The 11,591-nt window shown below is 38.4% G+C and overlaps 1 long non-coding RNA gene across 1 annotated transcript; it reads right to left on the bottom strand.

Annotated features, from left to right (window-relative positions):
• Nucleotides 1-2,515: 2,515 nt before the first annotated feature.
• On the bottom strand, nt 2,516-11,570 carry LOC144293009 (uncharacterized). The gene is made up of 4 exons (XR_013360438.1): nt 11,427-11,570; nt 11,005-11,128; nt 9,908-10,119; nt 2,516-2,780 (listed from the first exon to the last, which is right to left on the bottom strand). It is a non-coding gene; the product is annotated as an uncharacterized LOC144293009 (long non-coding RNA).
• Nucleotides 11,571-11,591: the final 21 nt, after the last annotated feature.

Genomic DNA, 11,591 nt, shown 5'->3' with positions numbered 1-11,591 from the left:
CTAATTGAATTAAACCCATTTTCAGTTGAAATTTCAGAGTCTCTATACTGCTCACTAGCATTGGTAACTATGATTAATCAAAGGATATTCTAAATGATCTCAAGGAAATCGGTCCCTTAGGTTCACTAACTCCTTATGTGTCTCCTAGAGCTTCTGTATTTGTGGTGAGAAATTTATGATTAAGAAAGACCTTTAAAAAAAAAAAAGGAATGCTTTGGTTGCACTCCCATCATTGTTGGCCAGTACCCTTTTTCAGTTACTCATTTTTATAGAAATTATATTTGGGTTTGTCACTGGAAGACAAAGAGGCAACTCAACTATGAGTTTTGTTGGGTGTATAATCTGAAAAACAAGCAAACAGACAATAAATAATTATTGACAGATCTGGAAGGAATTAATGTGATTAGTCACTGATCAAGATGTATGTCTGTCACTCACATAATGATTTGTGGACTTCAAAAGCCAGCAGTGAAGTTTGTACTTTTTGTAATAACAGTTAGTATATGTTGGTAATGGAAATATGGAATACACTGTTAAGAGCATGGTATTATTTCACTAAACTGTGGTAACTGAAATTCATGCATATTGAAACAGGCAAAGCTAGGATTTTCTGTATATTTTTATATATCAATATGCATGCATTTATGTATGCAAGTTTCTTTAAATATGACAAGACTTGTTTTAAAAAAATGTAAGACAAAAAAATAATGCAAGACAGATGGTCCTAAAAATTAGTTTTGATCTTTATCCATTCCCCCTTGAAAACTGCCATAACAGGTGTGGTGAGACAGCAATCTGGAGTGTCAGAGCATATGACAGGAGCACCTTGCCTGGCCAACTGCTCCTTGGCCACTATCAACATCAAATAAAGATGTTCTGCATGAAATAAAAAAAAAGAAATGCCTTCTTATGAAAGAGCCCAGCTAACACCCTGACCCTCTACTGAAGGCCTCGGTCAAGGCTAAGACCTCCAGCATGTGCAGGAAGAGGTAAGGGTAGAGAGATAGAAACCTATCTTGGTCTACTTGGGGGATGTTCCACCGTTTGGTCTTCCCCGTTTCCTAATACAAGCAGGCCCTCTCCTCTTGTGGCATTCTCTCAGGGCCTGACTCCACAGAGCAGTGACTCTGAGACCTATTACACTTTAGTTAGAGAGAAACTAGCTAAATATGAAGACACTCTCAGGAGAAGTCAACTCATGTCAATTAAATTATAATTTATCAAGATGGGGGATCCCTGGGTGGCTCAGCAGTTTAGCGCCTGCCTTCGGCCCAGGACGTGATCCTGGAGTTCCGGGATCGAGTCCCACATTGGGCTCCCTGCATGGAGCCTGCTTCTCCCTCTGCCTGTGTCTCTGCCTCTCTCTTCTCTCTCTCTCTCTCTCTCTCTCTCTCTGTGTGTGTGTCTCATGATTAAATAAATAAAATCTTTAAAAAAATTTATCAAGATGATTCCATAGTACCTTTGAGTTACACACAACTGGAAAGACAATGGTCTTGGGCATGGAGCAATCAACCCTTTGGGGTTGGTGGTGTAAGTTCAACTTTCCAGGCATTTCCTCCACATGCCCTTCTCCTTTTGGCTAAGGTGAGCTTCACCAAGGACACTTTGGCCACACACACCAAAGGCAAACCTTCCAGATGCCAACCAGCCCTCCTGTCCTAAGTAAACATTTGTTAATTAAATGGTTGTTTAAATCACTGATTCAGGGGCTGCCCGGGTGGCTTGGCAGTTTAGCGCTGCCTTGGCCCAGGGTGTGGTCCTGGGGTCCCAGGATCGAGTCCCACATTGGGCTCCCTGCGTGGAGCCTACTTCTCCCTCTGCCTATGTCTCTGCCTCTCTCTGTGTGTCTCTCATGAATAAATAAATACAATCTTTAAAAAATAAATAAATAAATAAATAAATAAATAAATATCACTGATTCATAAAAACACTGGAATAATCTTATTTGAATGTAAAGCACCAAGTTCAGTTGGTGACTCCTCTGTTGAAGTGAAATTGATATTTTGACTCTTACTAAGGGGTTCACATTGCTTCATGGTGGGGGATTTTGCATAATGGAAGCTCAAAATATTCTGATAATTTGGGCAGAACTCATTTTACTTCATTTCTGAGGTGAGTAAGGACACAATGTCTCTGAACAATATGACCAACATTATGTTATCAAATTAAGGCGGATTAACTCTCAGAGTATTTTAAATATCAGGATTTTCATTAGGTCCATGACCAACTGCCCACAAATACTAGTATTTTGGAAAAATTAATGGCTATTTACCACAGACTCACCATGTAAAAAATCACAATTCAAAAAATTACTTGGCATACCTGGAAATCCATGTTAACTGTTTTGTGTCAGGTGCTTTTCATGTTCAGCTCCTAGAACCAGCTCAGGGACACAGCCATGATAGAGGAAAGGGCACAACTTTGGAGAGGTCACCTCAGCACATTAGGACCAGGATAGTTTTTTCTGTCACTTGCACATACCCTAAATTGTCTCATAGAAATTTTGTATTATTTTTTAATTTTATTTTAAAATTTATTCTAAAAAGAATTCACGAGGCTTCTTGGTGGCTCAGTGGTGGCTCAGGTCTTATTCCGGTGTCCTGGGATTGAGTTCCACCACTGTCAGGGAAGGAGCCCTGAGCTGACTCTGCTCCCACTTCCCAGTCTCCTCCTGATGCTCCTATTGACTGCTTCCAAGAAGCACCCAGAAAATAAGGAAGACCAAAGATCCATCCTATAAGGGTCTCCATCTTAAGGGCCAGGGCAAGGTAGAGAGTCTTGGTTCATGTAGAGGAGCAAAAGGAAGAAATCAAGCAGATGGTCAAATATGTGAGTTATATTTGTCTGCAAATTAGTAAAACAATTTAGAGAGTAGGGGGGAGATTAAATCTAGTTCATTTCATTTCACTTTCCACAAAGCCACCAACGTCCCATATCTAACAGAACAGGATGTGCCCTATTCCTTTGGTAACAAAACAGGAAACTTGACAAGTGTTGAGTGATTATTATTAAATTCTGTGCTTTTCTGTTTAATGAAGTAAGAAAGGAGTTTGTGGATTATTTGTAATGCTTTCATTCTCAGATTAAATAATGGATTCTCTGGTATTTGGTGACTTATTCAGTAAGTCAGTAATACATAAGTCAAATAAATAATATAAATGAGATCTAGGTGTAAATAAATGACTTATGAATAAAAATTTTTGATGAATCCAATTCTGTGTTCTCAATGTTCTTTAATACAATAAGCAAGTATGCAGTAGTGAAAAAAAATCTCAACTACAAAACAATTGAGACTAGAGAAATGGCTGCCACTTTCATGTCAACAAAATCTGCCTTCCACTCTTGTGTTAATTGATTCATCTTTTCTGTAATTTCTTAAACTACCTTTTTTCCACTTTTGTGTCAACATTTAAGCATGTTTCAATCACAAGCTGATCATTTCTAGCTACTGTAGTTCTGTTGCCTGTATTTTTTAACTTCAAAATTGAAGTTACAGAGTAATTACCAAAAATGCCATTATATTCTGGAAGTAGTATAATTAGAAATTTGCAGCCATTTGAAACTAGAACTAAATCACAAGAAGAAGTTTGGAAGGATTTCAAACACATAGAGGTTAAAGGCCATCCTGCTAAAAGATGAGAGGGTCAACCAGGAAATTAGGGAAGAATTAAAAAGATTCATGGAAACTAATGAGAATGAAGATACAACCATTCAAAATCTTTGGGATACAGCAAAAGCAGTCCTGAGGGGGAAATACATCGCAATACAAGCATCCATCCAAAAACTGGAAAGAACTCAAAAACAAAAGCTAACCTTGCATCTAAAGGAGCTGGAGAAAAAACAGCAAATAGATCCTACACCCAGCAGAAGAAGAGAGTTAATAAAGATTCGAGCAGAACTCAATGAAAAAGAGACCAGAAGAACTGTGGAACAGATGAACAAAACCAGGAGTTGGTTCTTTGAAAGAATTAATAAGATAGATAAACCATTAGCCAGCCTTATTAAAAAGAAGAGAGAAAAGACTCAAATTAATAAAATCATGAATGAGAAAGGAGAGATCATCACCAATACCAAGGAAATACAAACGATTTAAAAAACTTATTATGAGTAGCTATACGCCAATAAATTAGGCAATCTAGAAGAAATGGACGCATTTCTGGAAAACCACAAACTACCAAAACTGGAAGAGGAAGAAATAGAAAACCTGAACAGGCCAATAACCAGGGAGGAAATTGAAGCAGTCATCAAAAACCTCCCAAGACACAAAAGTCCAGGGCCAGATGGCTTCCCTGGGGAATTCTATCAAACGTTTAAAAAAGGAGCCATACCTATTCTACTAAAGCTGTTCAGAAAGATAGAAAGAGATGGAGTACTTCCAAACTCATTCTATGAGGCCAGCATCACCTTAATTCCAAAACCAGACAAAGACCACACCTTAAAGGAGAATTATAGACCAATATCCCTGATGAACACAGACGCAAAAATTCTCAACAAGATACTAGCCAATAGGATCCAATAATACATTAAGAAGATTATTCACCATGGCCAAGTAGGATTTATCCCTGCGATGCAAGGTTCAACACTCATAAAGCAATCAATGTGATTCATCATATCAGCAAGAGAAAAAACAAGAACCATATGATCCTCTCAATAGATGCAGAGAAAGCATTTGACAAAATACATCATCCATTCCTGATCAAAACTCTTCAGAGTGTAGGGATAGAGAGAACATTCCTCAGCATCTCAAAAGCCATCTATGAAAAGCCCACAGCAAATATCATTCTCAATGGGGAAGCACTGGGAGCCTTTCCCCTAAGATCATGAACAAGACAGGGATGTCCACTCTCACCTCTGCTATTCAACATAGTACTAGAAGCCCTAGCCTCAGCAATCAGACAACAAAAAGACATTAAAGGCATTCAAATTGGCAAAGAAGAAGTCAAACTCTCCTTCTTCACTGATGACATGATACTCTACATAGAAAACCCAAAAGACTCCACCCAAGATTGCTAGAACTCATACAGCAATTCGGTAGCGTGGCAGGATACAAAATCAATGCCCAGAAATCAGTAGCATTTCTCCACACTAACAATGAGACTGAAGAAAGAGAAATTAAGGAGTCAATTCCATTTACAATCTCACCCAAAAGCATAAGGTACCTAGGAATATACCTAACCGAAGAAGTAAAGGATCTATACCCTAAAAACTACAGAACACTTCTGAAAGAAATTGAGGAAGACACAAAGAGATGGAAAAATATTCCATGCTCATGGATTGGAAGAATTAATATAGTGAAAATGTCAATGTTGCCCAGGGCAATTTACACATTTAACGCAATCCCTATCAAAATACCATGGACTTTCTTCAGAGAGTTGGAACAAATCATCTTAAGATTTGTGTGAAATCAGAAAAGACCCCAAATACCAGGGGAATATTAAAAAAGAAGACCATAGCTGGGGGCATCACAATGCCGGATTTCAGGTTGTACTACAAAGCTGTGGTCATCAAGACAGTGTGGTACTGGCACAAAAACAGACACATAGATAAGTGGAGCAGAACAGAGAATCCAGAAGTGGACCCTCAACTTTATGGTCAACTAATATTCGACAAAGCAGGAAAGACTATCCACTGGAAAAAAAGAGTCTCTTCAATAAATGGTGCTGGGAAAATTGGACATCCACATGCAGAATGAAACTAGACCATTCTCTTGCACCATACACAAAGATAAACTCAAAATGGATGAAAGATCTAAATGTGAGACAAGATTCCATCAAAATCCTAGAGGAGAACACAGGCAACACCCTTTTTGAACTTGGCCACAGCAACTTCTTACAAGATGCATCCATGAAGGCAAGAGAAACAAAAGCAAAAATGAACTATTGGGACTTCATCAAGATAAAAAGCTTCTGCACAGTAAAAGAAACAGTCAACAAAACTAAAAGACAACCTACAGAATGGGAGAAGATATTTGCAAATGACCTATTAGATAAAGGACTAGTTTCCAAGATCTATAAAGACCTTATTAAACTCAACAGCAAAGAAACAAACAATCCAATCATGAAATGGGAAAAAGACATGAACAGAAATCTCACAGAGGAAGACATAGACATGGCCAACATGCACATGAGAAAATGCTCTGCATCACTTGCCATCAGGGAAATACAAATCAAAACCACAATGAGATTCCACCTCACACCAGTGAGAATGAGGAAAATTAACAAGACAGGAAATCACAAATGTTGAAGAGGATGCGGAGAAAGGGGAACCCTCTTACACTGTTGGTGGGAATGTGAACTGGTGCAGCCACTCTGGAAAACCGTGTGGAGGTTCCTCAAAGAGTTAAAAATATACCTGCCCTACGACCCAGCAATTGCACTGTTGGGGATTTACCCCAAAGATACAGATGCAATGAAACGCAGGGACACCTGCACCCGATGTTTATAGCAGCAATGTCTACAATAGCCAAACTGTGAAAAGAGCCTCTGTGTCCATCGAAAGATGAATGGATAGAGAAGATGTGGTCTATGTATACAATGGAAAATGACATTAGAAACGAAAATACCCACCATTTGCTTCGACGTGGATGGACCTGGAGGGTATTATGCTGAGTGAAATAAGTCAATCGGAAAAGGACAAACATTATATGTTCTCATTCATTTGGGGAATTTAAAAATTAGTGAAAGGGAGTAAAGGGAAAGGAGAGAAAATGAGTGAAAATATCAGTGAGGGTGCCAAAACATGAGAGACATCTAACTCTGGGAAATGAACAAAGGGTAGTGGAAGGGGAGGTGGGTGGGCAGTTGGGGTGACTGGGTGATGGGCACTAAGGGGGGCACTTGGCGGGATGATCCCTGGGTGTTATGCGATATGTTGGCAAATTGAACTCTAATAAAAAAATTTTTTTAAAGAAATTTGCAGCCAATGGGCCAACAGATTTCATTGACTCTACTTCTATTCTTTCCTTAGTCAATTAAAAACAAAGAATTCATTAGTTTCTGTGTACAAAGGTGAATGTGCAGCCATTCCGTCAAGGAGTGGAGTTCCATATGAAAATGAAAACACATAATGTAATGAGGTTATAAAAACATATGACAGCTATTGGTAATTGGTATTCCTTATGCACTAGGCACTGTATTAAGTTCTTCGTATACTTTCTGTTCTGTAATCCCAGTAACCATACCTGAGATAGCCATTATTAGTATCATCATCTCAATTTTATAAGTATTTTGTAGTTAGAAATGTGATACTTGGAAAAATTAAGTCCTCTGATAATGAACAGCAAATTGGAATCTGACTCCGGATCTGTCTAATGACAGCATCTGAGCTCTCGATCCAGAGTGATGAGCAAAACAAAACAAAAACACAATTTTTTGAGGAAGACATGTTGGGGGAAATAGAATTTAACCTTCCATACGATTAAGTTTTTCTTTTCTTGATCTGAAGCATATTCCATTTCCCGGAACCACACAAAGTTATTAACATTGATCCCTGTTCTATGAACTTAGAGACAATCTGCAGATGATTTTCTGCAAAGACTATTATGCAATCATTTTTTTCTGACTTCTGGATCCCTAGATTTTTTCTCCAGGAAAGATAGGCATAACAAAAACTGTTTATTGAGCAAAAGAAAGCATTGAGATGGAAAACAAATTGATGCTCCTTGATTACTGTCTTTGGAGCTGCATTCCTCCACTCTCTGCCCACTGATGTGTACTGTACAGAAAACTCTTCATATGTGAATGGACAAGAGAGTAAAGGACCTCCAGGTCAATCATGGAGACTGCATTGAGAAGTTGATTTGATACTTTGCTTGCTGAATATGGGTGCGTTACATCCTTCTTAATTCCTTTTCTGAGTTTATATATTTTCATAAAAGGGACTACAAGAATATTTAGAATCAAAATATTGTTTAACAAAGTCTTCCTTGTTTTCCAATAATAATAAAAATATAACTTTAAAGCATCAAAGGAACATATTTCCAGGCACAGATGGACTTTGTGTCTATTATCATTTTTAGCATGATAGCATAAATTAACTTTCTGAAGGACATTTACTACACTAATTATAGATGTAGAAACTCAAACATGAACAATTAAATAACTCAGCTGACATCCGAGGGGGTAAGTAGTATAGAAGAGTGCCTATTTTTATAGGTCAATAATAATATTCACAATAACGTTTTAAGGACTTGATGTATTTCAAAATATGAAGTTAACTAAATGGGTTAAGTGGTAGAGGAGGAAGTTTGATTATCTCTGTCAATTAAAAATATTCTCATAGATAATTTAAAGACCTGCAATATTGCTCACAATAAGAAGTGGTTAACTTTATTTGGTTAAAATTAAGAGAATAAAAACCAAATATGAAAAATCTCCCTTAAAAATGTTATGTTTAGGGGCAGCCTGGGTGGCTCAGTGGTTTAGCTCTGCCTTCAGCCCAGGGCGTGATCCTGGAGACCTGGGATCAAGTCCCACGTCAGGCTCCCTGCATTGAGCCTGCTTCTCCCTCTGCCTATGTCTTTGTCTGTCTCTGTCTCTCTTTCTCGTGAATAAATAAATAAATAAAATCTTCTAGAAAAAAAGAGTCTCTCTCTCTTTAAAAAAAAAAAATATATATATATATATATATAACTGAAAGCATTCCTATTTCCATTTTTAAATATGCAGAGTGATGCCTGGGTGGCATAATCAGTGAAGTGTTGGACTCTTGGCTCAGGGCCTGATATCAAGGTCCTGCAATCCAGCCCTACATCCAGCTCAGAGCTCAGCATGGAGTCTGCATGGGATTCTCTCTCTCTCTCCTTTTGCCCCTCCCCCCATGTATACACAGGTGCACTCTCTTGTCTCTCTCTCACAAATAAATAAATATTTTACAAATTATAAATATGTAGCAAATGATCAAAGTAAAATTAAATGATGGGTGCTTTGTATTGTCATTTTTATAATTCATTTTTATAAGAATTTCCTTATGGAACTGTTACTTATATGTGTTTTCTTATTTCCTGTCTCTGTGTCTTTGTAGGAGTTCCTTATCTTTGCCACAGTCCTCATTTGTGAAATGGAGATTAATTATAACAGCTATTTCATGGGCCTACAGAATGTATTACATAAAATAATGCAAGAAGGCATTTACAACATTGCCTCAAAAACTGCAAGGCCACAATGGACTTTAGACTTTAATAGATATTAGCTATAAAGCTGACCACTCTACTCCACATAACATTGCTTTGAAAATTATCCCGTCTGTGACATCCTGCTCATGAGACAGTTCAAGGGACAGAGCGAGTAGAAGTCTGCTTTCCAGAGACTGCTCAGACTCATGTATCCCCAGCAGTTGTAGTCTAGTCCCTTTGTAGAGACACCTAAATTAAATATAAAATTTGATTCTTGTGTATTAATCTAGCTGGTGACATTTCAGTCAACTTTAAAAATGCTTGTGCACAAAGCATACTCTGTAACCTCATGAGATATTTCACTGTCTGAGTTCTGTTGTGCTATGTTACCAAGGAGTTCAGGTTGGGTTTCACATCCCATTCCCAGAACAACTGCAAATCGGAGAAAGACAGACATTGGGGCCAAAGCCAGCAGGCCTGTCCTCATGTTCCTGAGCAATGCTTTTACAGTTTTGGATTCCAGAGGGAATGGCTAAGTGGGTATGAGCCATCCTACCTAATCCAGATGAGCCTATTCAAAAGGAATTTCTTTCCAGATCTCCTGATTGGGATCCCTCTTACTCAATCTGCCCAACATTCATGGGGAGGATGCCACAAAATGCTCATTTCCTTCGTTGATTATGAAGAACCCAGGAAACTGTCTAAGTCACCACTTTTTCTGAGAAACCTGAACCAGCCCGCCCATCTGCCAATGACATGATAAGTGCTGTTAAGAGGGACCTCACTTCTTACCTTTTTGCTGGGGATCCAGCCAGGCCAACAGGATACTACTGCTGGAAGCGGTCATCATCTTACCCCTCTGGGCTTGTGAGTTGTCCCCAAGTCATGTCAGTCACAGAAGAGATTCAAGAAACTCTTTATTGTTGCCTTTCCTATAATATTTGTTCATGGAAATTTCTCTTCTTTGCTTGCAGTTGGCCTTGGGCAGGTAAAATTGGAACAACCTGAAATATCAAATTCCAGAGCAAGAGATAAGAGTGCCCACATATCATGCAAGGTAGTCACTGAGGATTTTAACAATGAAGTTATACACTGGTACTGACACAAACCAGATTAGGAGATAGAATATCTAATATTGGTTCAAACAAGCTCTACTCAAGTTTCTTTAGATGTGAGGAAAAACAAACTTAAGTAAAAATGCTCCTACTTCCACTTCAACCTTGAATATAAATTTCTTAAAAAAGGAAGACAAAGCCATGTACTACTGTGCCTGCTGGAATAGGATCCACAGCATCAGAGTTGCCAAGAGAAGCTGCACAAGAATCATCTTCTGGTCTGACCCACCCACATTCTTCTCAATATGAGAAACCACAGAAGCTGCACAGCTGGGTGCCCAGCCTGAGCCTCTCCCTCTGCATTATTTTCTGAGCTTTCAGGGAGACTTCATAGACTCTGCTTGGTGAACCCCACGTGATATCAGCAAAGATAATGTATATATATAAACATTTTGATATTGTTTCCTTCAAAATTCATTTTCTGGGAACTCTGAAAATACATCATATACGGTTAAGAGAAAAATCATTTTGTCTGTTAACTGACTTTAGAGGAAGAGATTTTTAGTACTTGAATGGTTCAGAAGGAAGACAGGAAGGGGTATATATTTTACATAAATGTCCCTGTTATTATTACCTTCGTATTTTACTTCTAGGCATTACAACTCCTCAGAGTGCAATGATCTGTCAAATGTAACAGTTGGATGCCTTTTAATAGTGTCTGTGGCCATCCTGAAGGAACCTACTGACCATGAAATCCTCTAGTAGACAATCAGCTATTTCGAGGAAAGGAGAGAGTAAAGTAAAATTCCTGTATCCTAGAAGTAGAAGCAGTACCTTACTCCACATTCAAGATCCATACTGGGACAAAACCAGGATTGAGCCATTGGAACTTGCCCCTGAGCAAATCAAGTGCCTCCAGCATGACAGATATGCCTCTAAGACTTTGTTTTCCAGGGTTCTACAAAGCAAATTAAAGATCCTGATTAACGACCAGATGGTTAAAAGGAAAGATAATGCAATCTCTCTACATGTCTAAAGAAAAGAAAGGTAATGTCTATCACAAATCAATAAAACAAAAATAATTTTGAGGGCCAATTTATTTGATTAGTCACTGGATGATTGTGAATTTTCAAGAAACAGGGAAACACACACTGTAAAAACTCCTCTCCCACAGCTTTAGAAACCACTTTCAAAGGATGAGATAAATCCTTTACTTCACAAAAATAATGGTACTTTTGGTAACATGTTTATCTGACCATTTAATTGCCATGCCAGCAGTTTACCCCTGGTTCCTGAGATCATGAAACACACTCATTCTGTTTCTCATTCTAAGAATCATTGGCCCTATCAAGTGCAGAGATGCTATGGAAAGCAGAATGAATTCCTCCCACAGCAGTGTCAACCCCTTCCCAGCGGCAAAC

Source organism: Canis aureus, chromosome 21 (assembly GCF_053574225.1).
Source record: "Canis aureus isolate CA01 chromosome 21, VMU_Caureus_v.1.0, whole genome shotgun sequence".
Lineage (NCBI taxonomy): Eukaryota > Metazoa > Chordata > Mammalia > Carnivora > Canidae > Canis > Canis aureus.
The sequence above is the reverse complement of the archived record's forward strand: the minus strand, read 5'-3'. Positions and strand labels throughout refer to the sequence as shown.